Genomic DNA, 24,651 nt, shown 5'->3' on the forward strand with positions numbered 1-24,651 from the left:
AGATGTTTCCTTGTTCAGAGTTAGGGAAGATGCCAAGAGAGAAAAGCATGTGACTCTTCCCTACATTCAGAACATTTATGTTCCTAGACTTTTTCTCAGATGTTTTTTATGTACTTTCCAGTTCCTTTCTGAACTGAAATGTAAACCCCATTTTCTGTGGTAAGATCATAACAAAGTAAATGTCGTCTTTTGGTAAAAGCATACAGTATGTGTATGAGATCATTATCTCTATGAGATAATTAATGAATGGAAAGAGTCCCTCCTCACTTGTTAAAACCATCAGCTTTTTGTGGCAACATAGTGTTTAATACAAATGTATAGTTTTGTCCAGAGGTGATAAATTTACAAAGACAATTATGTAGGGAATTAAACATTCCTGCTTGAAAGATGCATTCGTAGATTTATTTAAGTGATTGGAAAAAATAAAAAAAATATGGCCATATTACTTTTTTAGTGTATGTAGCCTTTGCAATATTTTCTCTAGTTTCATGGTATACTGAAGCTACCTCTATGGTTAATTGAAATTCATGTTTTATTGAACTAATACACTTATGTTTTCTTTCATTTTTCTCCCTAGAATGTAAGCTTTAGGCAGGAATCTAATTTTATACATCTTTAATTCACAGAGTACATACAACTGCTTAGTATATAAATATTTGTTAGGCCATTAAATTATGCAGTTGGGAATATTCATGCTAGATGTAATATACTCTTATATTGATTTGCTACATTCTCTAATAGGAAAAATATGAAAATCTTCAGTTGTAACTATTTTAGTTATTTGGGTAGCAAATCAAACATATTTGCTGAAAATGATACACTACTAGAAATATGTTTGACGAAATATTGTTAAATATCTAAAAATACATTAGTCTGGAATACTATTTTTCTTCATTGAAATAAGAGTTTATTGTTTTTGTTATTTTATAGTAGGAACTCTCTCAGGGCAAGTGCTCTACCACTTAAGCCAAAAGCCTTTTTTTTTTTTTTTTTTTTGAGAAAAAGTCTTGCTAACTTTGTCCATCTGGCCTAGAAGTAAGAACCCTTTTACCTCTGCAACCTACTTATCTGGAACTACAGGTATATGCCATCACTCTCAGCTCTTACAAGGTTTTCAGAAATGTACACTTGTGAGATGTACATTGATTAGAATTTAAGATTGGACTTTACTCTCCAATTTTAAGTGACATGCATTTTAAGATGCAGGAACAAGTGGAACCTGAAGAAGGCTGTGAGAAAGTCATCAAGAATGATTGAGCAAGAAGTTATGAAGGCTTGAAATAAGGCATCCAACATGGAGATAGGTGAATGGTGATAGGAAGGTGAGAAAGGTGCAGCCAAATGCTGCTTGAGTATGAGAAAGTATGAGTTGGCATGCATGCATTCAGTTTTTCAGGCTTTAGATGTTGAATAATTTAAGGTACTATAACAAAAAGAAAGGAAGGCAAGTTGCTACATTTATAGTTTAAATTATAAGCACTTGTACAAAATCATCTGGATCTTAGGTGAGAATTTTCCGTGGACATGTTGGAGGTTGCATCCTAAGGCTGTCACAAAGATCACGGCAGAAAGGAAACTGAGAGGGGAAAGAGATGCCAGAGGAGAATCAGAAAGAGGAGCACAAAAGTAAGGCGAAATGGACCAATTTTATGTAATTTTGTGCAGATAACTACTTCAGTATAGCTGGTGGGCAAACTACTATGGTTATTGAAGCCATGTAGTTATTCAATTAAAATAAGAATCTAAACTAACAGCTTAGAAAATGTCAATGCTGTTTTGTCTTGTGTTCTCAGGGTAGCCTTTATTTCTCAAAAGTGTACTTTGAGGAACGCTGCCAGTCATATCCGCTTCTTCTATGAGTCCCTGGAGATGTTTAAACCTGTAAACAAAATGAAGTGTGGATTTAACTCTTTTTGCCAACAAATTTCTGTGATGAACAGTCAGTGTTGACAAATCTCTTACACTACTGATGAAATCCTGTAGTTTAATTGACTTTTTTCTCCTGTGGATCATAGTGACATAAAATAATATTCTTTAATATTGTATGAATAATATTGTGCGAATAATATTGTAATGAACTCCAAAAGTATTGCCATTACTGAGCCATAATCAGTTTTGACAAATGTGAAGAAAATATACAGGCATGGAATATTGTGACAAAATGCCTTCTCTGGAATGAGAGCGATTGCATGTCTACAAACATGAAATAGTTCAATAACAATTGAAGCTGTACTAACTACCTTTGAGACCTTTCTCTGATATGGGTGCTTGTTTGTTTCTTTAATGAGGGACTGGATAAGAATATCTTGAAGTTACTTTCTGCTCTAAAATTCCATAATAATTTTGAGACGTACAAATTCTAAGACTCATTTCATGTTAGGAATATCAACAGGCAAAGGGTTCTAATGTCAGATAGTTCTGCATATTTGAATCTGCATGGCAGGAAATAATATGAAGGATTGAATGATTTTAGTAAGCTTACTCTAATAGAGACAGACTTTGTCTCAGAAAAATCTGGGTTCCATTAACTTAAAGCATATGAAATTGACATTTGTATGGGTCAAAGTTGGTTAACGATAGACAATTTTGTATGATTTGACCTATTAGTATTCTAGTCAATGTCTTATCAACATAAGCATACCAATATATTTTATTCATTTCTATTGTTTGGAAAATAGAATTATAAAACTCCTAACAGTACATTAAAACGAGATGCTTTGAGATCTTTAGAAATACAGAAATACTATTCTATGCTATTTGAGTGCCTTGTAAAAAAGGGGGCGGGGGGAAGTAGCCACTTTCAGTGCTTGGAGGTTTTAGCTCAGTATCAGGAAGGCATTATCTACTAATTGTCTCCTTACCCTATTAATTTGAGCAGACTTTCTTGGTTTAGGCTCTACTTAATCTGTAAGATTCTATCTCAGAGCAACTGATCTTTGTCTTTCTAGCAAGCTCAGTGGAAGCTACCACCTGAAAATAACTGCCTTTCATTCATTATTTTATTTATTTTCTGACAGCCTCTCCGTAGAGAAGTTGTGGTTACAGGTTTCAAGATTACATATACCAACAAAGAACTAGGTTGCAGTCAAGAGACAATTAAATATTGTTATTCACTCCAGGACACTTCTGGTCCCTGAAGTTGTCTCCAGGAGTCATTTCAGCAGCCTAATAGTAGTGAAAGATGAGTGGGGGGCTAGTGAAGATCTACAGATCCTGGGTACATTAAAAAAGACTGCATCGGGAATCTGGCAAATGGGGGTATCTATTTTCTGAAATGGGGGAATCTGTGTAGAAATACAGGTGTAGCAACGCTCATCTGTTATATAAATATGACATATATACGCTCTGATTGTTAAGAATAAAAAGTTGGGAACGCTCATTAAGATTTATTCTAGGTCCTCAATTTTGTAGTCCCGTGGCTTAACGACAGATGGTGGTCTAACTCCACCAATTTTGCAACATCTCCATTGGACTTGACATTGCAATGTAGATTACCCTTGATTTGACTTCGGAGGAACTAGAATTTTCTTTCCCCTAAGTGTGTCTGGGAGGAGAGTGGAGACAGCATGTATAAAAGGAGTCTGTCTGCTCATCTTTAGAAAACTGTAGTAGACCATGAAAAATAGGAACCTAATAATATGTGCCTCTTTTTTTTTTGTATGTGTGAAAGGAAAGATATTTTACCTTGTATTTAAAGATTTTTGTTACAGGATTGTAGAGTGACTAATATAGCTTGGAAGATGGTATTGCTAATGGGGGAAATTTTATTTAAAAATCGTTCCTTTTCTTCTCTTCCAGCTACATATGAAGGAAGTTAAAAGTCGAGTTTAAGTCACAAATGCATCGATACAACGGCTCTGAAAAACAAAAATGTGGCTGTTGTGTTTTCCTCAAAGTTCTGGAGAAAACAAACTTAGGTATATGTACAGCTGTATTTCTATATCAAGCAATTAAAAGTCATAGCGACCCACTGAGAGATCAGCAGTCTTTTTGCGTCTGTGGGGTTTTCTTCATCCTGGCTTTAACCTCATTTGGGGTGGTTTATGTTAGCATAAGATATACTGAAAGATACCATTTCAAACGAATTCATCTTTCCCCAGGACCGTCATCGCACAGTGTCTCGAATTTTGTTGATTTGCGGTTTCATCGTAAATTAAACTTGAAATCAAATAAGTTTCCATGAGGGAGCTTGGAGGTCCAGCTGGTGAAACCCCTCACTCACCCAGGAACCCTTTTGAACTTTTCCCCGAAGCCTCTTTAAATGACTTTTGCAGACCCACGTGCAGCATGGGAGACTTGCGCTGCGTCTGCGAGCTGCTGCGCGGCGACTTCAGGGACCGACTTTGGCTGGCCCTCTCTCCCAGACAGGCAGAGTTTCGTTGAAAGGCTGCGGTGATCCAGTGAGCTGACCAGTGATTTGTGCAAAAGAAAACTATTCGTTTGCTGTTTGCCCTTTCAGCGTTTTCCTCGGCTGCGGAAACCCGGTTTTCCTATTATTATACTTGAACTTTTTTTGGAGTCTGTTAGCACCGAGCGCTTCAACCCCCGCCGGCTCCAGCAGCAGTGCCGGCGAACAAAGCCTGCAGTGTTCTCCGACCACGCTGGGGCGGGAGTGGTGGGCCCGTTCAAGGAATTGCAAATAAATATATTTTATGACCACCCATCAACAAACGACGTGCCACCGTGGCAGCCCTGCTAGCCGGGCTGGGGCTGCAGTGTGGCCAGGAGTTCGGGGGGCGCTTGGGAGGGAAGCGACGGGGGTAAGGGGAGCGGCGGGCAAGCCCTGAGTCTGAACTTTCACCTCTCGAACTTGGGCCCAGCCCATTGGCTGCGGCCGAGGGGTCCGGCAAGGGCAGCGGCCTCAGGCCAGCCCTGCTTTCCCGGCTCCCGGGGCGTCTTTCGGGGGAGGGGACTGGCTGGTAGCCAGGGGGCACCGCAGCCAGCGAAGAAGAGATAATAGGGCGAAGATAAGCGAGGCCCAGGGGGAAGGACTGTGGGTTCCCCTCACTTAGAAAGACGCCAGGGAAGGGTGAGCGTCCGGTTTCTGAACGCGTGCTGTTCAGGTTGAGGGTTTTTTTTTTTCTTCTTCGTCTTCTTTTTTTTTTTCTCCGTCTCTTCTGGGCTATTTGCACTCTAAGAAAGAAGCGTCAGAGGCTGTGCGTTTCACCCAAACGTGTCATTGTGGACAGAAAAGTGAAAGGCCTTCCAGTCAGGAGGAAAGTAACCCTCTTCCTCCACTAGAGGAACTTGAACTTCCCAGGTCCCCAGACAGCTCGGTAATTTACCTTTCCCGAGCACTTCCTTGGGACACCTGGAGAGAAAGAGGAGTAATTGGGGTCAACGTGGGGAGGGGGGAGATGGTGAAGACCCTGTGACCTGTCTGTGACCTTCATTCAGAGACCCTCAAAGAAAGGTGCGTCCTCCGCTTCTCAAGGAATTGCACACTATTGGCTATTTTCCTGTTCTAAATAGTTGCAGGTTAAATCAGAGTCCGTTTTATTTAGGTTTGCTAGGGAAGCATAAACGGAGATAACAGAAGAGAACCCCCACCTTTCAGAAAGGCCAGGTGTCAGCCATTTGGATCTGGAGTCTTCTAATATTAATGACTGCTCCCTCCTCCTCTCTCCTCTTTCTTCTGCCTTTAAAAAGATTCGGATTATCTGTCCACTCTCCAACCTGCATGTCACCAAAGACCTTTTGAAAAAGAGCGATCACACAATCCTTAAGCGGAGCACTTGAGGACTGCTTAGAGTATTCTTTTCTTTTCTTTTCTTTATTATTAAATATTTAAAGCTCACAGAAAGCACCACAACTCAAAGCCAAGCTCTACCTCTTTCTTGGTGATCTTGGCTGGAACAGTTTCCTGGGACAAGTCTCGTGGCTTATTGACTTAATTGGTTTCACTGGAAAACCTGCCGGTGGTGTTTACAGATGTGGGTGCCAGCGCTGCTTCCTCCCCAGGAGGGCTGCGGGTTCTGAAGTTTAGAAGTGGGTGCCAAGTGTGTGCGTGTGTGTGTGTGTGTGTGTGTGTGTGTGTGTGTGTGTGTGTGGTGTGCTTCTGTCCTTTAGAGAAAGGGCGTGATGTTCTTGGACAAGAGGGAATTCAATCGGCACACACGGGGGCTGGTGGTCGTCTCCGGCTCTCCTCCCCGCCCCCCCCAACCCCGTCACCCTTCTGCTCCTGAGCTGTTAAAGTGCGGGGTTCGTCCTCCCAGGAGGAGGACTGGGAAGGAGCTGGGGGCCGGCTCTGCACCGCGGCCTCCCGGCCGCAACTGTTGGGTGGAAAGTTTCCGCGCCTTTCGGAACGCCACGCTGAGAGGCTGGCTTGCGAGCAGAGCCACAGGCTGGTGCCGAGGCGCTCGGAAACTGCGGCTGACAGACGTGTACGGCCTTCGGGGCCAGGGAGAGGTCGGCGGCAGCTCGCCTGGGAGGACCGCCCCAGTTCAGTGCCGGGGTGAGAAAGGGTCCCGGAGTAAAACCCGCCCGTCATTCAGGTTCCGGTTCTGATCAGGGCTGGTCTAGACTTCCTTTGGCCTCTCCTCTGTCATCCTCCTCGGATGACCCCGCCAGTCACCCCCCGGCGGGTGAGACTTGGGACCCCGGCGGTGAAGACACAGAAGCAGGCATTCCTCCATCCCCACCCCGCACTAGTGCCTCGGCTTTTGCAGAGCGCGCGGAGCGGGCTCTGGCAATTTCTTCTTTCCTTTCATTCCGGTACTTTTGCTTCCCTTAGTCGCGGAGAGGTTCCCTCCGGGCAAAGCCCCGGAGGCTATGGATTCTAGCCCGGTGGCCCCTTCTTTCCAGGCCCCGCCCTGGTGACCTGAGATGCGAGATCCAGGAGCCCTTCAAACTCCTGGGCCCTAGTGACACTGGAGCCAGCACAGTGAAGAGTGGGAAAGGCACTCGGCCTCTCTCCACCCCAGGCCGCAGAGGCGCTCGCCGAGCCTTTCACCCGAGGCCAGGCAGCGTTTTAACGCACGCCCGGGTGGGCCCCCGTTTCGGACTACCACCTCCTTTAACTACCTGCCACCAAGGGCTTTGGATCCCTTCGAGGCTTTCTGCACTTCATGTGGAATCCCCTGTCTCATTCGCCAGCAGCTCCGTCTGCGGAGAGGACGTACTTTGGGGACTGCCAAGAAGCAGCAGACACAACTCGGCTTTGCCAACACAGCATACGGTTTTGTTCTCGCCTCCCTCCCCACCCCCTCCCTTGACTCGCCGTCTGGGCCGAGCGGGAGAAGGCGGAGCTGGAGGTGGGGAAAAGGGTGGGGGTAGGGGAAGATCGGGGCAGAACAAACAAGTTCTGGGGCGAGTTGTTTACATAGCAGGTGGACCTGACGTCAGCCGGGAGGCTCCACAGAACCTCTCTGAACAATGTTCTCCCCCGCGTGTACCCCTCCCGTAGAGAAGTTGGGGTGGGGGTGGGGTGGAAACAAGGGGTGAGTGGTGGAGTGGGCAGACAAGACATCTTCAGAGGCCGGTTCCAAACCACTTTTGCGATCAACAGCAACAAGGACAATAACAACGCAAACTAAGACAAAACACACAAGTGTCCGGGCTGTACTTCCGACTCCTCGGAGGCGCCCCATCCCCCACCCCGCCCCTCGGAGGAGCCCGGGCAGCTCGGCGCGCGCAGTGTGTGTACAGTTTGCATTGCCAACAACGCGCGCGCACGCGGCCGGGTGCGCGCGCCCGCCAGCGCACACTCACACACACATACACACGCATACACACATACACACACACACACACACACAGATCCGGGTGGTGGGGGTGGGGGGAGCGGCAGCGCGAGACAGCGCGAGCCTCCGAGAAAGCGCGAGACACGCCGGCGCGTGCAGCTGGGCGGCCGCAGCTTCGCCCCGGCTGGAGCCCCCGCGCCACCCGCAGCCCGCCACCAGCTCCAGCCCGCCCGGGTTATTTATGCGGCGGCTGCATCCCCCGGCTGCGGCTTCCTCCGACCCTCCCCACCCCGACAAGCCCCCCACTCTCGGCAGCAGCAGCTGCTGGGACTCGCGCGTGGGAGCGTGGTTTGGTGGCTTCTGCCCAGGAGCCGCGGGTGCCACCTCTTGGGACGCTGCCCACCGCGTTCCAGGTCGCGGTAAGTTTCTTCGCCGTCCCTCGGGCGCGTTTCACCTCCGCACCCCACCCCCTGGTCCCCACCACCTCCACGCCCGCCGGGCCGGCTGAGACTTTCTTTCCACTCCGCGCTCATTCCTGCCGCCCAAGCCGCCGCAAAGTTTCGCCCCAGCGCGGGCGCTGCGCGCGGCGGGGCCAAGTGTGACATGTGTCAAATTTCGACTGGGCGTCCGGGTCGCGGTCTGAACCCCGCATCACCACTTGTTGTTCTTTTGTATTTTGCTTTGTGATTGAAAGAGGTGGGGGGGGGGGAGTCCACCGATGGAGAGATTCGCTCTTGGCTCTGGGAAGATTTTTAGTATTGAATATGCAAAATGTTTGCTTCGTCCAGAGAGAACGCGGCTGGAGGAAAATGTGTGTCGAAACACCAGATGTGTGTTTATTTACTCCTTTAATTTTTTGTGTTTGTTGGCTTCCCTTCTTTCGTCTTTTCTCCTTTACCCTCCCCCCCCCCAGCCCCCGCACCCGGGGTGAAGAAACAACAGTGAAAACATCTGGCGGTTAGAAGCGCACATTTTATTGATCCAACTGCTGACCTTTATTTACTCAATTGGGCAAGTGCATCGCTCCCCTTCTAAGTTAGGCAGCGTAGCGTTCATTTCCCGAGTACTTCGCTGGGATCTGGGAGAGTCATAAAAGGGGACACTCCCATTTCTCAAGTCAAGAAACTTCTGGCCCCTCAGGGATTGCGGGAGTGACGGTGCACCTCAGCTGCTGTCCCTGCTCGATCTCCTGCCCTTGGTCCACGCTCTAGCACGACCCGCGTTGCCCCGGGATCTATGTTGGTTTTCATTTTCTTCTATTTTGGAAAGGGCTCCTCAGGGTGGGTGGGTTTGGGCTGAAGCCACCCATCCCAATACTTCTCGGAGGGGCACTTGGGAAGGGCGCAATCACTTTCCGGAGTTCAGAGAGGGCTCGGCTGGCTCTTGAGTAGGGGTCGCGATGCCCACCCCGCGCTAGTGGCGGCTCACGTATGGCCCCAGTAGGGGCCGGCCCCCACTGGTGGCCGCACTCACCGCCTGCGCGCGCATGTCCGCATCCTGGTGCCCAAATCTCAGTGCCTTAACCTCCCCGTGGGCCTTCAATTGCCATGGGTGTTCAGACTTTAGTACTTGGAGGAAAAGTTGTCCCAACTGTCCATGCACTCTTGGGATTTTTTAGCTAAGTCTCCCCCAGGGCACTTGGCGCACAGCTTTGATTAGAAGAAATATGAAGGGAAAGACGTGTGTGCAGGTCTGGGACACTTGAAAGCCGAACCTAAGTACATTTTACCTAGGAATGAATCTGAAGAGGCTGAACTGGGCCAGGACTTGGGAGGCTCTTCAAAACCGGAATCCCCAATGAACCGGACCCATCTGTGTATTTGTTTGTTCAGCTTTTCAGCCAACAGATTTAAACCACTTAATGGACAGCTGCTTTCTGTAACGCTCATCTGCCTCCCCACACCACGCGTTTCATCTCACCACATGTTGAAATCCAGTCAGGTTATTTTTTTTCGCCCTTAAATCTTGAAGATAAATCCTAAGTACTGGTTGCTTCCACGTGGGCAGGCATTAGAGACAAGAGATGCCTGAAGTGGCCTGGGTAAGTTTCCAGAAGGGGTGAGAAGGAAGACAGAGGGTGTGTGTGAGAGAGCTAGAGAGCTGAGAGTGTAATGTGTGGAACATTCATATCCATCATGAATCCCAAGATGTTTAACGAGCTATCGCCCAACCTACTTGGAAGAATAGTTACATAGTAGCAGGTAAGACCAAGGAAGATGTGACACCTCAGGGTCAAGTGGCTGAGGTGGACTTGTTCCAGCTGGAAGTATTTGGATTTACTTGTAGAAAACAAAAGTTTGCCTGGAAGGCACATTTTTGAATGGTCTCCTAACTCAAATAGTTTGGTTAGGCAGCAGAGGAGGCAGGCCAGAGGTGTTAAATAGCAAGTCTGTGGGAGAGGTCAGAACTGAAGATGAGCTTTCAGATAATTCCATCTTTGAGTTTGCATTGAGGCATACTTTGGGACATGTTTTATGTAGTCAAGGGTCCTATTTATCTTTTCTGTCACTGTGAGTTATGGCTAAGTATATTCTCAGTGTACTGGAATTTTAAAATGTAGTGTTTATTTAAGACTGTTAAGCACAAGTTACAATTGTGCTTTATTTGTACCTGTATTGAGTGGATATAAAATTATACACACTGTAATCATTAGGGCTATAAAATTTCCTATTTGGTGTAGTGCTTTTCAAAGTCCTTCCTTTATCTTACCTTCTTTATTTTTCTCCCCCTTTCTTTTCATTGTTTAACTTGACCTATGCCTAAAACTATGTGAAAGAATGTTTTATTATAATTAAGTTACCAGCTTTGAAAGAGGTCACTAGAATCCTGACCATACTCCCCTCTAGGTAAGTGAAAGTGGTCACTGAATTTAGAATGTTTGCCTTAGACTTCACTTATAAGCAAATAAAGAAGTGCAAATGTTTTCAGGGATTAATTTGCAGAATCAATTTAAAAACAAGTGCAACATTCAATAAAGACTTAGTGTTTGTACATATATATTTATAATATTACTACACATTTCAGCATATGTTAAAATAGATCACATAAATGAAGTATATGTAATTATGAACTGTCTGTAACTGCTTACTTTAATTGTCCAACTTATATTTTGGTGTATTGTTTCCATAGACTTTATTCCGGAGTTAGAGGCCTGTAATTACATTGTGATGTAAATAGATTTATGACATCTTTGTCCTTTAGTAAACTCATTCCAGTTGTATGTCCAGTAGTTGTACAAAGAAGTTGCCATTTAATAGAGTAGTTTCTGAATTCAATATACCTTGATCAGTGTCACCTCTTTTCAACTTTCTCACCATCCCTTCTCTGCTCACCCTTCCCCTCAGTCTTCTCAATTTCGTAGGACATTAGAATTTTGTCTGCATTTTTCCCTTCTCTTATTCATTCCTCTACCCCTCCTTGTAATTTTTAGGAAAAAGAAGAGAAAATAGTACTTAGTGGCATATGATAAAAGTAGGAAAAAGGTAGACATGACATGTATAAAGATAACCTGTAATGAGAAGTTAAATTCACTTGGTAGAAGCAAGATTTCAAAAGCAGAAAACAATTCACTTTTCATAATAATTATTAAAGTTATGCTTTAGGAAAAGTACATTTAAACATGTAATCATGACTACCTGGTTTGATTGAGACTCAGAGCATATAAGAGTATAATGAACATAATAAGCAGACAAATTCACCAGACTTTTTTGTTTTAAGAAAATATTTGAAGTAAACAGAACTTAATTACATACAGGGATGTTACTTGTAATATATTTAGGACTTAGAGATGCCTGTGACTCATCACTGTTGCCTATTCCTGGGATGACAATCTCTTGTTAAATCATAGTACTGACAGAAAACAGAATGATGGACATACTCATAGGCTTTCTGCCTCTCTAAAATCCAAAAGAGGTCCCTGAATTGTAAGAAGAGAATATTAATTAGAATGCAGGTCACTGAGAAATTTCCTCCACATCATTGCCAGCAGATAAAATTATCATAGTTGGATTCAGAAATGGTATCATTTCCATTGCCATTACTGAATACTAATTTTGGCACACTCAAATTATTTTTCTTTATGTTTGAGATAATAATTGTACTCTTGTCATTCAACAAATGTTCCAAAATATTTGAAGCAGTATCCAAATTCATACTGTTCTTTGATAAGCGAGGCTATTTCTTAAATTAGGCCCTATGAGATCTTGATCTTATCACAGACATTTGAAATTAGCCTTATTTATGTAGCCGTTAATTTGGTAGAGTTTCAACAAATTTAAGTAACGCTGACCCAGAAAGATTGTAGTTTGTATTCCTAAAGCTTGTGTAATGATAGTACAGGTATTTGAGACTTCTAATAATCACGTCCAAGTTTCATGGTTTGCAGATAATTTAACGCCTAATTGAAATTTTACTGATGAAATTAATATTTTTTCTTGATCAAACTATTTATCTCCTAATAGACTTGAAGTGGTTTTTATTTTTTAAACATCATTTCTGGAGTTTATATTAAGTGAAATAGTTTAAGTTCTTTGAGATTTTTGTTTATTTTTCTTCATGAAAATTTTATAATTTGCATTGTTTTTTTTATGGTTTTGTTCCAAACTCTCAGCTTCTTCAAGAAGTTCTTCCAGAACTTCAAAGTGGACTTCATAAGTATTTGTTTGCTTTGTTTTGTTTACTCTAACATCAGAAATGAGCATTGCAAGGAAGATTATCTAAAAATATCACTACTTTTTTGCCTAGCTTTAGTTATGTGAGAATTCATGTAGAATTGTAGAGTACTCTTTCCTGTAGAGTACTTTTTTCATGTAGATACTCTTGTTTCATAAAGTCCATTGTTACTTCCCCTTGAGTATTCACTTGTCTTATTACCTCTGATATATTTTCAAATTCACTCTTTTTCTCTGCCCATTATGTTTATTTATCCCCTTCCACAAGTTCTTTTTTCTTTTTCTTTTTGGTAAAACAAACAGAATAAAATGAACTACTTTTGGTGGAATGTAAAGAAAAATTTTAACTAAAAGGTTAATATTTAAAATTTGGAGTGCTAGAGAGAGAGCTTTAGAGATTATGTAGATTTTTAATTTTAACTTTATGGTCAAGATGATACCCAGAGGCGTTAAAGTTACATATACAAAGTAGTGAGTACATTTCTGATTTAGTTTTATTATGTAGCATTTCTAGTAACATTAAAGTAAAAAAGACCTAATGAATTTTTGATGCTGTGTCTTCCATAATAGTGTTCATAAGTATGTTTTCTTTAGTTTCTTTAGTGATTTGCTGCTTCATTCAATGTAGTATTTTAAATATTGGCCTAATTGAATTTAGGAGTATAATTTCCATTTTATAATTGAAGTGATTAGAAATTTGTGTTTTTCCATTTGTGTAGGCATTGGTCTGGTAGCCATCTAAACCTAGCCTATCTCTGCTCTAAAAGAGAGTATCCTGGCTTCATGTCTGTTTCATCTTTATAACAATGCTATATTTTAGTGACTTGCAGCTTAAATTTTACTTCCACTTTTGCATTCTGTAATTGTGAACTTTGATTAGTATGATACGTATTTTTTTCATTTTTCCAACTTTCCACATACCATTTGAATTAGAAAATTATTTTAATTTACGTAAATCTATGGTAAATTGTATTTAAAAATGCATTTTTCTCTTTGAATCACCAAAGGAGGTTAAGCCTTAGGTTAAGCTTTTCCTTCAAGTATTGATGTACATATTTTTGGATCTAGAATCAGCTACTGCTGGAATTCAGTTTTGCAATCAATTCTGCTCTTCACTGTTCCTACCACCCCCCAAGAATATCCAAGACATACCTCCTCTTTATATTGATAAATATGTCACATACAGCTTATTTCTGCTGTAGCAAATTATATTCATTAGCAAGAGCGAATAAAATTTGATGTTGAAAAGCACATTGCTGCAAAGCAAATGAACTCCCAGGGGGTTCAAAGCTCTCAGAATTTCTATTTTATTAATGCTACAAAATTTCTTTCAATTTCTGTCTTGGATGACTTTAAATATTCTTTGTGGAAGATAATGTTGATTTTTAAAATTTATTTGTTTTTAGCAGTGCTTTCTAAAGATTTTGCTAACATAAATCTAAAAGATTATACCAATAGAATGTCATAAGCATTTTGCAAAGGGGCTAAGGAAATTAACTTTTAATGCCCTAAACAAAGAATGCTACTAGAAGAAACTTAAAACTTTTTCTAGAATATTTCATGTTTATTTGATGGCATTTTCTGTAAAAAGTTTTCTGTATCATTTTACTTTCATATCATTGTGATACCCATCTACAAAAATAGCCACCATTTTGCATCTCTTTCTAAACTTTAAGGGGGAAAAAAACCAAACCTTACTTAAAGTATATTTTAGTGGAAAGAAAAAAATCAATGGTAGACATATTTTGGAGAAAAGTATAAAATTTCTCACTGGCAGAGAGTTAGGAGAAACTTCCAAACACTAATCCAAATATCTTAACATCTTAACATATGTAGGCTGTCATAAAATCATCTCATTAAAAAAAAAATCTGAACATCTTTAAGAACTACTTTTCACTGTTAACTTCATCCACACTTGTGTTCTAAGCCCTGGTTGATCTATATCTGTATGCCTGTAGCTAACTCTGCATGTACCTTTTGTCTTCAGTTTTCTTTTTTTTCCCTTCCTTTTGGGATTATGCCTTTAGTTTAGTTAAATGGCAAGGAAAAGTAACCTTCTCTATATTTCGTGTGAAAAACCATGGCCTATGATCTAAATCAGATCCAACCATGTGCTACACCGGTACTGTTGCAGGTGTCTGTAACTTGATCTTTCTATTTCCTCCTCTAGGCACTTAATATTTTTTTCTCCATGTAGTACAGTGTTTTTCATAGCTGCCTAGCTGAGCTCTGGTGCCTCATGCTTCCTAATGCTAGCTACCCAGAAGGCTGAGATCTGAAGACGGAGGTAGGAAACCATGCCCAGGAAGGCAAATCCCCTGAGACACTTAGTACCTCCTATTAGTCAGCCAAAAAAGCCAGGGGTGGAAGTATGACTCAAGTGGTAAAGTGTCAGTCTTCAGTGAAAAAGCCAAGCAAGAGTGTGAAGTCCTAGTTCAAGCTCCCGTACTGGTATGTATGTACATATGTATATGTGTGCACTGGACACATAAATAACTACAGGTAATTATATTACTCTTCCACCACTTTCCATAGTTTTTAGGTCTCTAAGTATAAAAGACAAAGACTTAGGCCTTTCTAATTTTTCTTCTTATTCAGCTTACTCTAGACATACCAGCCTTCTTGATATTTCAAGCTAAGCTGATTCCCTATGTCAGAGCTTTTCCTTTTGTTCTCTGGGATGCTTCATGCTGAGGAAGCTTGCGTTGAATACATGTTGAATGAAGAAACAAATGGCTGGCTTAGTGGAAGTCCAACATATTACTTCTCTCTGTATCATTGCATCTGTAATAAATTGGTCTTGTAAATGATTATAAATATTTTTGTCTTGGTTTTTCATCCTATAGCTATCTGATAGTATCACGTTTGGGCAAATTGTCCACTGTTATATTGGCAAAGTCATGGGTCTAATCTTGTAGGTATCTGTTGAGTTTGCATATCTCTTAATCCCTCTTCCCCTTTCCTTTGTCTTTCATGGTACTTGAGTTTGAACTTGGGTCCTCTGGCTTGCTAGGTAAGAGCCCTATCGTTTGAGCAACACTGCCATCCCATTTTCTCTTTAGTTACTTTTTAGGTAGGTTATAATATTTTTGCCTGGACCTAAATAGGGATCCTTCTACCCTTGACTCCTGCTTATCTGGAGTAAATGATTATAACCAGAATTTTAGGTATGCCACCATACCCTTCCTATAGGTTGAGAAGAGATCTCACCAACTTTTTGCCCAGGTTGTATTCAAACTATTATCCTCACAATCTGTCTCCCCACCAGCTGGAATAACAGGTATGGGGAATACCCTGGCCATTTCTTCCCCTTCTTTACTGGGGCAACAATAAGGCACTTAACTTTGAAATGGTAAGTTGAATATGTATATGATTTTGAATAAGAACCTCTGAAGAGCTGGGATGCTGATGTTAAACCTCTAGTTTAAACAGACATATTTAAACATACAACTTGTTACTTTATCTTAGCATGACTAGCTGAAGTATGTAAATGTTTCTGATGGCTATACTAGGAATACAACATGGGCAAAAAAAGTAATTCTGGGACTGTCTGCAGTGCCAGGAAATGAGAGAAATCACCGTGTTTTGGGGATTTGTAATCTGTGGCTGACTTTGCCTTTCTGCATTGGAAAACATGTGAGCTAAGTGTCTACTCTCTTTTCCAATATATATTGAATATATAGGTTGAAGTTTTATTATTTGATGAAACGGTACCTAGGTCCAAATTTAAAATCCCATTTTTTCATCTTGTTCAAATTGCTTGTGGATACTACCGCGGGGATAAGTGATAAAATTGTCTACAATATGTCCCCTCCTCACTCCCCCCAAACAGGCATTTTCTCACAACCACAATGCCCTAAGTATCTTCCTGAGAATATAGTTTATATTTAAATCTGTAATCACTTTCACAGAAACTATGTTCTAAATATGTTGATAATGGGCAAAGAAATCTCTAATGTTTACTATTGGCAATGAAGGAGCCTATCTATCTTCTGAGATGACGGTATCAGTTTTCTTTTTGCCTCTTCTCTCCTCTGGACAGAGTAATCTGATATTGTATTGTATCTCCAGTGATTCATGGTTCTTGGAAACACAGAAACAAGACACATTTGCATTTTATTAATAATCACCCCATTCATCTCCCTTCAAGTTTGGTTTGTTAGCTGGGTGTTGGTGGCTCATACCTGTTATCCTAGATACTAGGAGGCTGAGATCTGAGAATCACATTTCAAAGCCTGCCTGGGCAGGAAAGTCTTGTGATGCTCATCTCTCCAATTATCTACCAAAACATCCAAAAGTGGAGTTGTGGGCTCTAGTGGTAGAGCATTAGCACAAAAGCTCAGGGATAGTGCCCAGACCCTGAGTTCAGTTCCCATGATCAACACACAGAACAATAGGGTTTTGTTTTTTTATTTCTTTATTCACACTTTTTGTTCCTCTTACCCTGCCCTTTTTATACTGGTACCTTTCAGGTCTCATGCCATTTTTATAAGTTGTACATTTTGTGTTAAGGACTTTTCTGATACTAATACTGTATATCAGAGTGAAATAGAGAGTAAGAATACAGATGGATAGTTTTGAAAGTAACTTAATTGCCATCCTAAATAATGAAAATAGCCAGCTTAGTTTACTATGCAAATTCCTGTTAATGCATAGATCTGTATTCTAGAAATATTTCTGTGATTTTAGGTGAATCATCTTTGATCCTTCAAATATACAGCTGCCTTTTAGACTACTTTCAAATAAAATGTTATAGGGACTATGTGAAATTAAGCTTGAAACTTAAATATTCTCTTCTTACTAACACATAAATGTACATATGAGCCGGGCACCAGTAGCTCACACCTGTAATCCTAGATACTCAGGAGACTGATATCTAAGAATCATGCTTCAAAGACAGCCTGGGCAGGCAAAGTCTATGAGGCTCTTATTTTCAACTAACTACCAGAAACTAGAAGTAGCACTGGTGGCTCAAAGTAGTAGAGTGCTAGCCTTGAGCTGAAATGCTCAGAGACAACTTCCAGGCCCAGAGTTCAAGACCCACGAGCGACAAAAATTTAAAAAAATACATAAATGTACATATTATGTAAAAGAAGGAGAAGCTATATCCTAGCACAGTGGCTCAATTTATAATTCTAGCTACTTAGAAGACAAAGATTGAGAATCACCTCAGCAAAAAGATATCCAGAAGACTCAATATCAATAAATGTACATATTATGTAAAAGAAGGAGAAGCTATATCCTAGCACAGTGGCTCAATTTATAATTCTAGCTACTTAGAAGACAAAGATTGAGAATCACCTCAGCAAAAAGATATCCAGAAGACTCAATATCAACAGTGACTGGGTATAATGACACATAGCTCTTATCCCAGCTATGAGGGCACAGTGGTGCACATCTATCATCTTCCCTAACATGGGGGAGCACTGGTAGATTGTAGTCCATACTGGTCGAGCATAAAATGAAACCTTTCCTGAAAAATACGCAATTCAATAAGGGGGCTGGCGGTGTGGCTCAAGTGGTAGGGTATGTGCTCAGCAAGCATCATACTGTTGATGCTCAAGAGACCTCAGCTAAGGTGTTTTTTGTTGTTTTTTTTCCCCACCCTTGTTGAATCTTCAGATCACCTCCTTCCTTCCCAGGCAGGAGTGAAACTTCCTCTTACTTAGTTGGAAACAGGACAGGTTTACATAGACTACCAGTGAAGTTGATCACATTAGGATTAGGAAAGAAAACAGACCCTTTATAGTCTCTCCCCTGTAGCTGAGAGCACAGCGTTCCATGAAAATAACTTTATTCACAGTTTTGCTTTGAGTCTATTCTCAGTCATGTATTTAGCTGCTGGGGGCACGAACCCAGAATGTGTGGAGTTAGGTAAGGTCTGTTTGATAAACTCTGTCTTTTCAGAAATAGGGACACTCCTGCCTTGCTTTTTAAGGGACTTTATACATAAAGACATACCCATTTATGACCCACATAAAATTCTGGTCTCCATGTGGTCCAGCCTATGGGATTTGAATCATTAAAAGGATACACATAGTAAAACTGTGCCTTACTGTGGTGTGGTGTGAAGAGAACAGGACAGGGATTTTATCCCTTTTTTATAAAATAAATAATTTTATTGCTTTCATTAAGGTGTTTTAAGGTGATAGATGTTATCACTAAGAGTGGTTACCATTTCCTAAGTCATGTAATAATGTCACCCCTTCTTTTGCTTGCCCCTATTTTCTCCCTATTGTCCCTGCCCAGAAGTTGCATTATTTATTTTCCACAGTCTATACTGAATACTATGCATTTGTTCACCCTTTATCTCTCCATTTCTGTGCCCCTCCTTATTTTTCCCCCTAAACACACACACACACACACACACACACACACACACACACACACACACACACACATCCCAAAGCAAAAATGAATCCACCACTACGACCACCACCACCACCACCAAAACATGGTTCCAGTTCCAGTTGACAAATACTATTGTAAATGTTCAGAGGAGTTATGCCTTTGGGTTCCTCCCCTAAGAATATCCTCCTTTAGTCTAACTGTATGTGAATGATCAGAGTCCTGTGTTAGTTGAGATTTTATCTCTTGACACATCTTCTCTTCCAGACTGCCAAACTATTTTTAGAGCCTTATCAGTTTTTCGTTCAGTGCTTTGCTTCCTTAGCTCCTGACCATTCATGTACTACGTGCACTCATGGTAAGTGTACATCCTCCCTGAAGTGTATAGTCTCTCATTTAGGATGATAGGTTTTCATAATCAACCCACTATCTGAAAAAAAGCAAATGTAATTTGCTACTTACTTTATATGTATGTTCTCTTTGATATCTCTGTGGTCTTCATGATTGGATTCTAATAAAATTTATATTAGATATAATTGTATACATATATATGCCTAAAATGTGTATATAATTATATATGTATATACATATACATGGGGCTTGAATTTAGGGCCTTATGCCTGTTAAGCAGCTGCTCTACTCAATCAACATCGCCAGACCTCTTTTTGATTCATGGACATTCTTCCATTGAGATTGAACTTCATGAATGTTTCTGCCTTGAGTATCCTGGAACCTCTATCTTTCTACATGACTGGGATGAAAAGAACATGTTGTAAAGCCCAGCTATGGATTGTTTGAGTTGTGTGTACGAAGCTGTGATGTTCCTCATCCTCTTGATCTTAGTCAAGTAATAAGGTGCCTAGTTACTGATAGGAAGGTATTTTTAAACTATAGTTGAATGGATTTTATTTTCACCTGTTGCTGTTCATGAAAGAGTGAAAATTTTCATTACTTATAAAAAGCAAGATATACTGTTGACATTTCATTTTATATTACATTTTAGTTGCTAAATTACAGATTGTGGTAATTTTCTATTGCCATATTCATTTTTATTGTGGTTTATTAATCAAAAGTATGATATTTCAATCATTCCTCCTTACCTACCAAGTTTGTTATTTTTTTTTTTATAGTCAGTCATGGGGTTTGAACTCTGGGCCTGGACACTGTCCCTGAGCTCTTCATCTTGAGGTTAGCACTCTACTACTTTGAACCACAGTGCCACTTCCAGTTTTCTGGTGACTAATTGGAGATAAGAGCCTCACGGATTTACTTTCCTGGGCTAGCTTTGCACTGCGATCCTCATATCTCAGTCTCCTGAGTATAAGACTATAAGCGTGAGCTACCACACCTGGCTCCAAGTTCTATTTTTTTAATCAGCAATGCAATATGGTAAATTTAGTCCCTTTCAGTATATAGTTCTTGATGTTTTAACAAAAAGTTGTTTGTATATCTTTGTTAGCACCATTAAGCTATAGAACAGTTTCATGGCCCCCTAAAATACCTCCATGCACACTTAAGTGACCCCTTCTTCTTTTCTCCAGTCTGTGGTAATCACTGTTGTGTTTGCAGTCCCTCCAGTTTTGTTTCCCCAAGTCTCTTGTGTAAATAGAGTCATGTGGTAGGTAATCTTTAGAGTCATGACGTCTCAGCTACCATAATGCATTCGAGGTGCATCCATTTTGTCTTTGCTGGAATGTGGTTACTTCTTCCTATAACTTCTTGTGAATCCTCTGTTTTCATTCAAATACATTTTAGATAGTCTGAAATTTTATTTTGGTTTATAAATAGTGTGAAAAAATAATCTATTGGTTAAAAATGACTGAGAATTGACCTTGATGTCTTCATTAAAGTTACCTACTACATACTCACTTCTACTAGTCTCGTTCTTGTTCCTATGCTTGCTCCCTCTCTTCCCACCGGTGATAAATTGTCTATGCTTCTGTACCTTCTTTTCATACTTCTTACAGTAGAAAGAAGCTAATTACTCACCTGTAATAGTGTTTATTCATATTTCTATTCCTTAATTACTACACATTCACTATTTCTGTAAATGGAAAAATTAGTAAGAATCTGAGAATCCTAGAATCCTAGAATTGGAAGATAACTTTGAAATCAGGGAGTTAATTTTTGAATCTTCCTACCAAACAAAACAGGAGGTGTTTCTGGGGATTGCTTTGAAGAGTACATTTCAAAATGCCTGTGGGCTCTCCTATCTGCAAATAGGAAATACCCAGAGAAGGAAATCAAAAGTCAGAAGTTCTGCTAGCAACTTTCCTTAGTTTGAAGGAATGCTAGTTTGAAATGGAAACATAAAATAAATAAATAAGCCATTGAGACAAGATGGGATAGACCTTGACGAGAAGTATGGATATACAATCTGTGTGTTTGCTGTTATAAGGACATGGGGTTTAAAGACATCTAAATGTGAAGGAAGGATTCCTCTCATTGATGGTCCTGGCCAGGTGCTTTCTAAATCTTCCCTGCAAGAGAATCTTGTTATCATGAAGCTCAGCATTTGAAAATGTTCTAATTGCTTAGAAAGTTCTTCCTCATGTTGAATTAGAATCTCTTAGCCATTACACTTGGCTCTATGCCTTCTGTACACACAGTGTATTTCACATAGATAACTTTGCTTTGTCTGAACAGTCACCATCCCTGATGTGTGTGTGTGTGTGTGTGTGTGTGCTTTTTCACTCTTAGCAATTCTTCAGATATTCTATATGTACAGAAAACAATCCATATTTGCCACAAAATGCATAATTGCTAGTCGCCCTTTGAAATTGTATGTTCAAAGATGAACAGTTATATAAATGTGGCCTGACCAACATGTAGTAGCAAATTTAGTTTCTTTCAGACATGTTATATGATTAGCAGAAGTGAAACTCATTTTACATTATTTCAACTCATATGCAAGCTAAACAGTTTATTACTAAAATGTGATTTGTCATTATATTTGTGAATTTTAAAATTTATTTACTTTTGCTAATACATATTTATTTGTACAGAAGGAAAGGTTTGATTTTAATAATTCTATACATATATAAAATGCATTTTGGTCATATTAGTTGCTATGCATGCCAAGATTTTCTAAACATTTGATTCTTTTATCTATCCTAGAAGTTGGGTACTCAATAATTTTTGTTAGCATATTTTATAGCCTATATTATTATTTTTTAAAATATTGAAAATTTAAACTTTAAAACACTTTTTAAAGTGATTTACAAAACATGGTTTTGAAAGGATACTTTTACATTCGGAGTATGGATAGACACCTTAAACTACTATTAACTCTTTGGAGGTGATTGTATAACCAGTGGTATGTATTTGAAATTAATCATAATCATTATAGTTATGATTGACATTTACCCAACAGTCTAAGAAAGCCTTTTCTAAGAACTACATTATCAATCTCTGTAATACTTATATCATTTTATGTATGAAAAAGTTGAGTCACATATTATCTAGAACTATGGATAACCTAAAATTGTATACTGCTTACAAAGCTAAGACATTAACAGTGTCCATTTTTTGCTACTTCTGAGGTCACAGACACATAAGTCAGGGACGGAGGACTTCACTACTCATGGTGTAGTAAGTAGGGCGAGTTTCCCTTTTCCCCTCATCTTACAGAGTCTCTACAGAGTGGCTTCAGTTCATGTTGGCCACTCAGGGACTTGTATCACAAACATGGAACATCAAGTTTAAAACCAAATCCTTTATAATAGACTGTAAGGGTACTTCATTTTTCTAAAAAGAGACAATACCATAACATATTAAGACTTCCTATTCAAACATCTATGGAAAGACAGCACAGAACATAAGCTGCCAGTGGCAGTGCTTACAAAATACACAAAAATAGGAGAAAACTATGGCAATTTGCCTTTCATCCCAGATATTAAAAAAATTCTGAAGTTAAACAAATATTAAGTGGACAAACTCCATGTCGGCCTCAAGGGATTTTCTCCATATTTCTCTCAGTTCAGATATTGTGCAGCTAAGACATTGCCTGATTAATTTATCTAGTAACATGTCAGAAATGGAAACAAAGTTTATATGCTGAATTTTTAACAAACTGATGGCAGGTTTAAAAAAAGTTACTGCTCACAAACCATCTGTTTAATAACCTGTTCTAGAATTTTGTTGAGGAATAATGTCAAGCTTACTGATCTTCATCTTGGAGGACCATTTTAACTTTAAAAATAATTGTAGAAAAACACCCTATATCCCCTTTTATGTATTATGTTAGTTTTCTTATATGTTAACACTTCTAAGGTTATTAACTAAGATTCTGTGACAACATAACCTTTTAAAAATACATTGAAGTCATAATTTGATTGGTCCCATACAAATAGATGTATTTTAAGTGACTAGTCTTCCTCTTAGTTTCTGACCTTTGATTTTTCTTATTAATCATAACAGGTCTTGGATTTCAGCATCAATATTTCCTTCTTTTTGTAGGAAAGGGTGAAGAGTCACATAGTATTCAGGAAGTAACACTTCATCTCAGTGATCTCATGATAGTATGTCATTAATGCCAAGTAGTAGGCTCCTCTCTTCTTTAATATTTTTTGTACCTGAACAAGACTTTTAATGTCCTTAAAATGTTTATTTAATCAAGTTCAGCCCATATTGAGTATTTATTAGGATTCTGAGATGAGTTTCTGTACTACTTCTTGCTCCATGTCTTATGTATTGAATGATCCCTGTGAAACTCTTGTGTTTCTTTGGATTAAAAAAATATATAATTTCTTTTATTTATAGTGCTGGATGATCACAATACAATTTGAATAATGTACAGTTTTATAGAAGAGATATATAGCAAGTCACAGTTGATTTTGATGAGTCAGAAGAATTTCTTGGTTAAAGGCTAGACAGCTCTGTGGCCTCTACATTTCTATTGAACTACTCATGACTGCAGCTATCTTACAAAAGGAGCTCTGTGTGTTATCTTAATGAGTGAGGATAGCTATGTTCTAGTAAATTGCATTTATCTGTACATGTTTGAAGTTCATGTAGTTTTCACTTGTTATAAAATATTAAAATATTTAGTGTTATATCCATATACTTAAAAAAAGTAAACATCATTCTTATTGCACATACCATTAAGTCAGACAGTAGGCTGGTTTGAATCTATAAACTCCCTTTTTCTAAATAATTACTCAAAATCACATACATATCTTTTAAATCTCCAGCCCCAAACATATGCCATAGTTAGTTCACTTTCTTTGAATTAAAAGTTTAAAATTGACATGAGCTTCTAAGAAACCTGTCATAAGTTCTTTCATGAAATAGCTGTTTCCTTTACCAGGCAGTAATTTCTGATTTAGTCTTCAGTAAGAAGAAATTATCAATCAGTATTTGGATAATAAAGTGCAACTTGCTGATGCATAAGAGCTCTAGACAATGAGCCATTTGCAACATTTAACTAGAGGATGGAGAAAAATAAGAGTCTCATGAGCCTTTTTCCCTTTGGCCATGCACATGGGGGCAACAGTTCAGAATAAAGTCCTTTCTCCTGCCTGAAAAAAAAAAAACAAACAAACAAACAAACCAAAGAGTGTCATGAATAGCCTCAGATAGATAGAAGAATCAAGAAGCATCAAAACGCACAGAGGCAACTTTAAACATGAGACTAAGATGTACTCATAAATAGTCAGGATATGTGTAGGGTATAGAGCTAGAGTATGATAACAAGAGTGAAAGACCTTCAGAGTGGCACAGTTGTGAGCTGATTACACCAGGACTCTTCATTTGTCAGAATGGTTATTTAACTATGTTTTCTTCTATAGAACTGGATAAGAAAGTTTTCTGTTGTTTCTTAGGGTGTCCCTTAGCTAGTTATATATATTTATGAATTTTGGTTTTGTTTATTAATTAATTATTTGAGATAACAAACATGCCTTCTATGTCTAGGGAGTGTTTATTCTTATTTTTGATGTCTATTTTTTAGG

General features: G+C 39.7%; 1 protein-coding gene across 1 annotated transcript in view; it reads left to right on the top strand.

Moving 5' to 3' along the window:
* Nucleotides 1-7,768: 7,768 nt before the first annotated feature.
* Foxp2 (forkhead box P2) overlaps nucleotides 7,769-24,651 on the top strand; it is a 496,440-nt gene continuing 479,557 nt past the window's right edge. The window contains exon 1 of the mRNA XM_048340096.1: nucleotides 7,769-8,101. The gene's annotated coding sequence lies outside the window, so the exon portion shown is untranslated. The remainder of the gene's footprint in view (nucleotides 8,102-24,651) is intronic.

This window comes from Perognathus longimembris, chromosome 2 (genome assembly GCF_023159225.1).
Source record: "Perognathus longimembris pacificus isolate PPM17 chromosome 2, ASM2315922v1, whole genome shotgun sequence".
Lineage (NCBI taxonomy): Eukaryota > Metazoa > Chordata > Mammalia > Rodentia > Heteromyidae > Perognathus > Perognathus longimembris.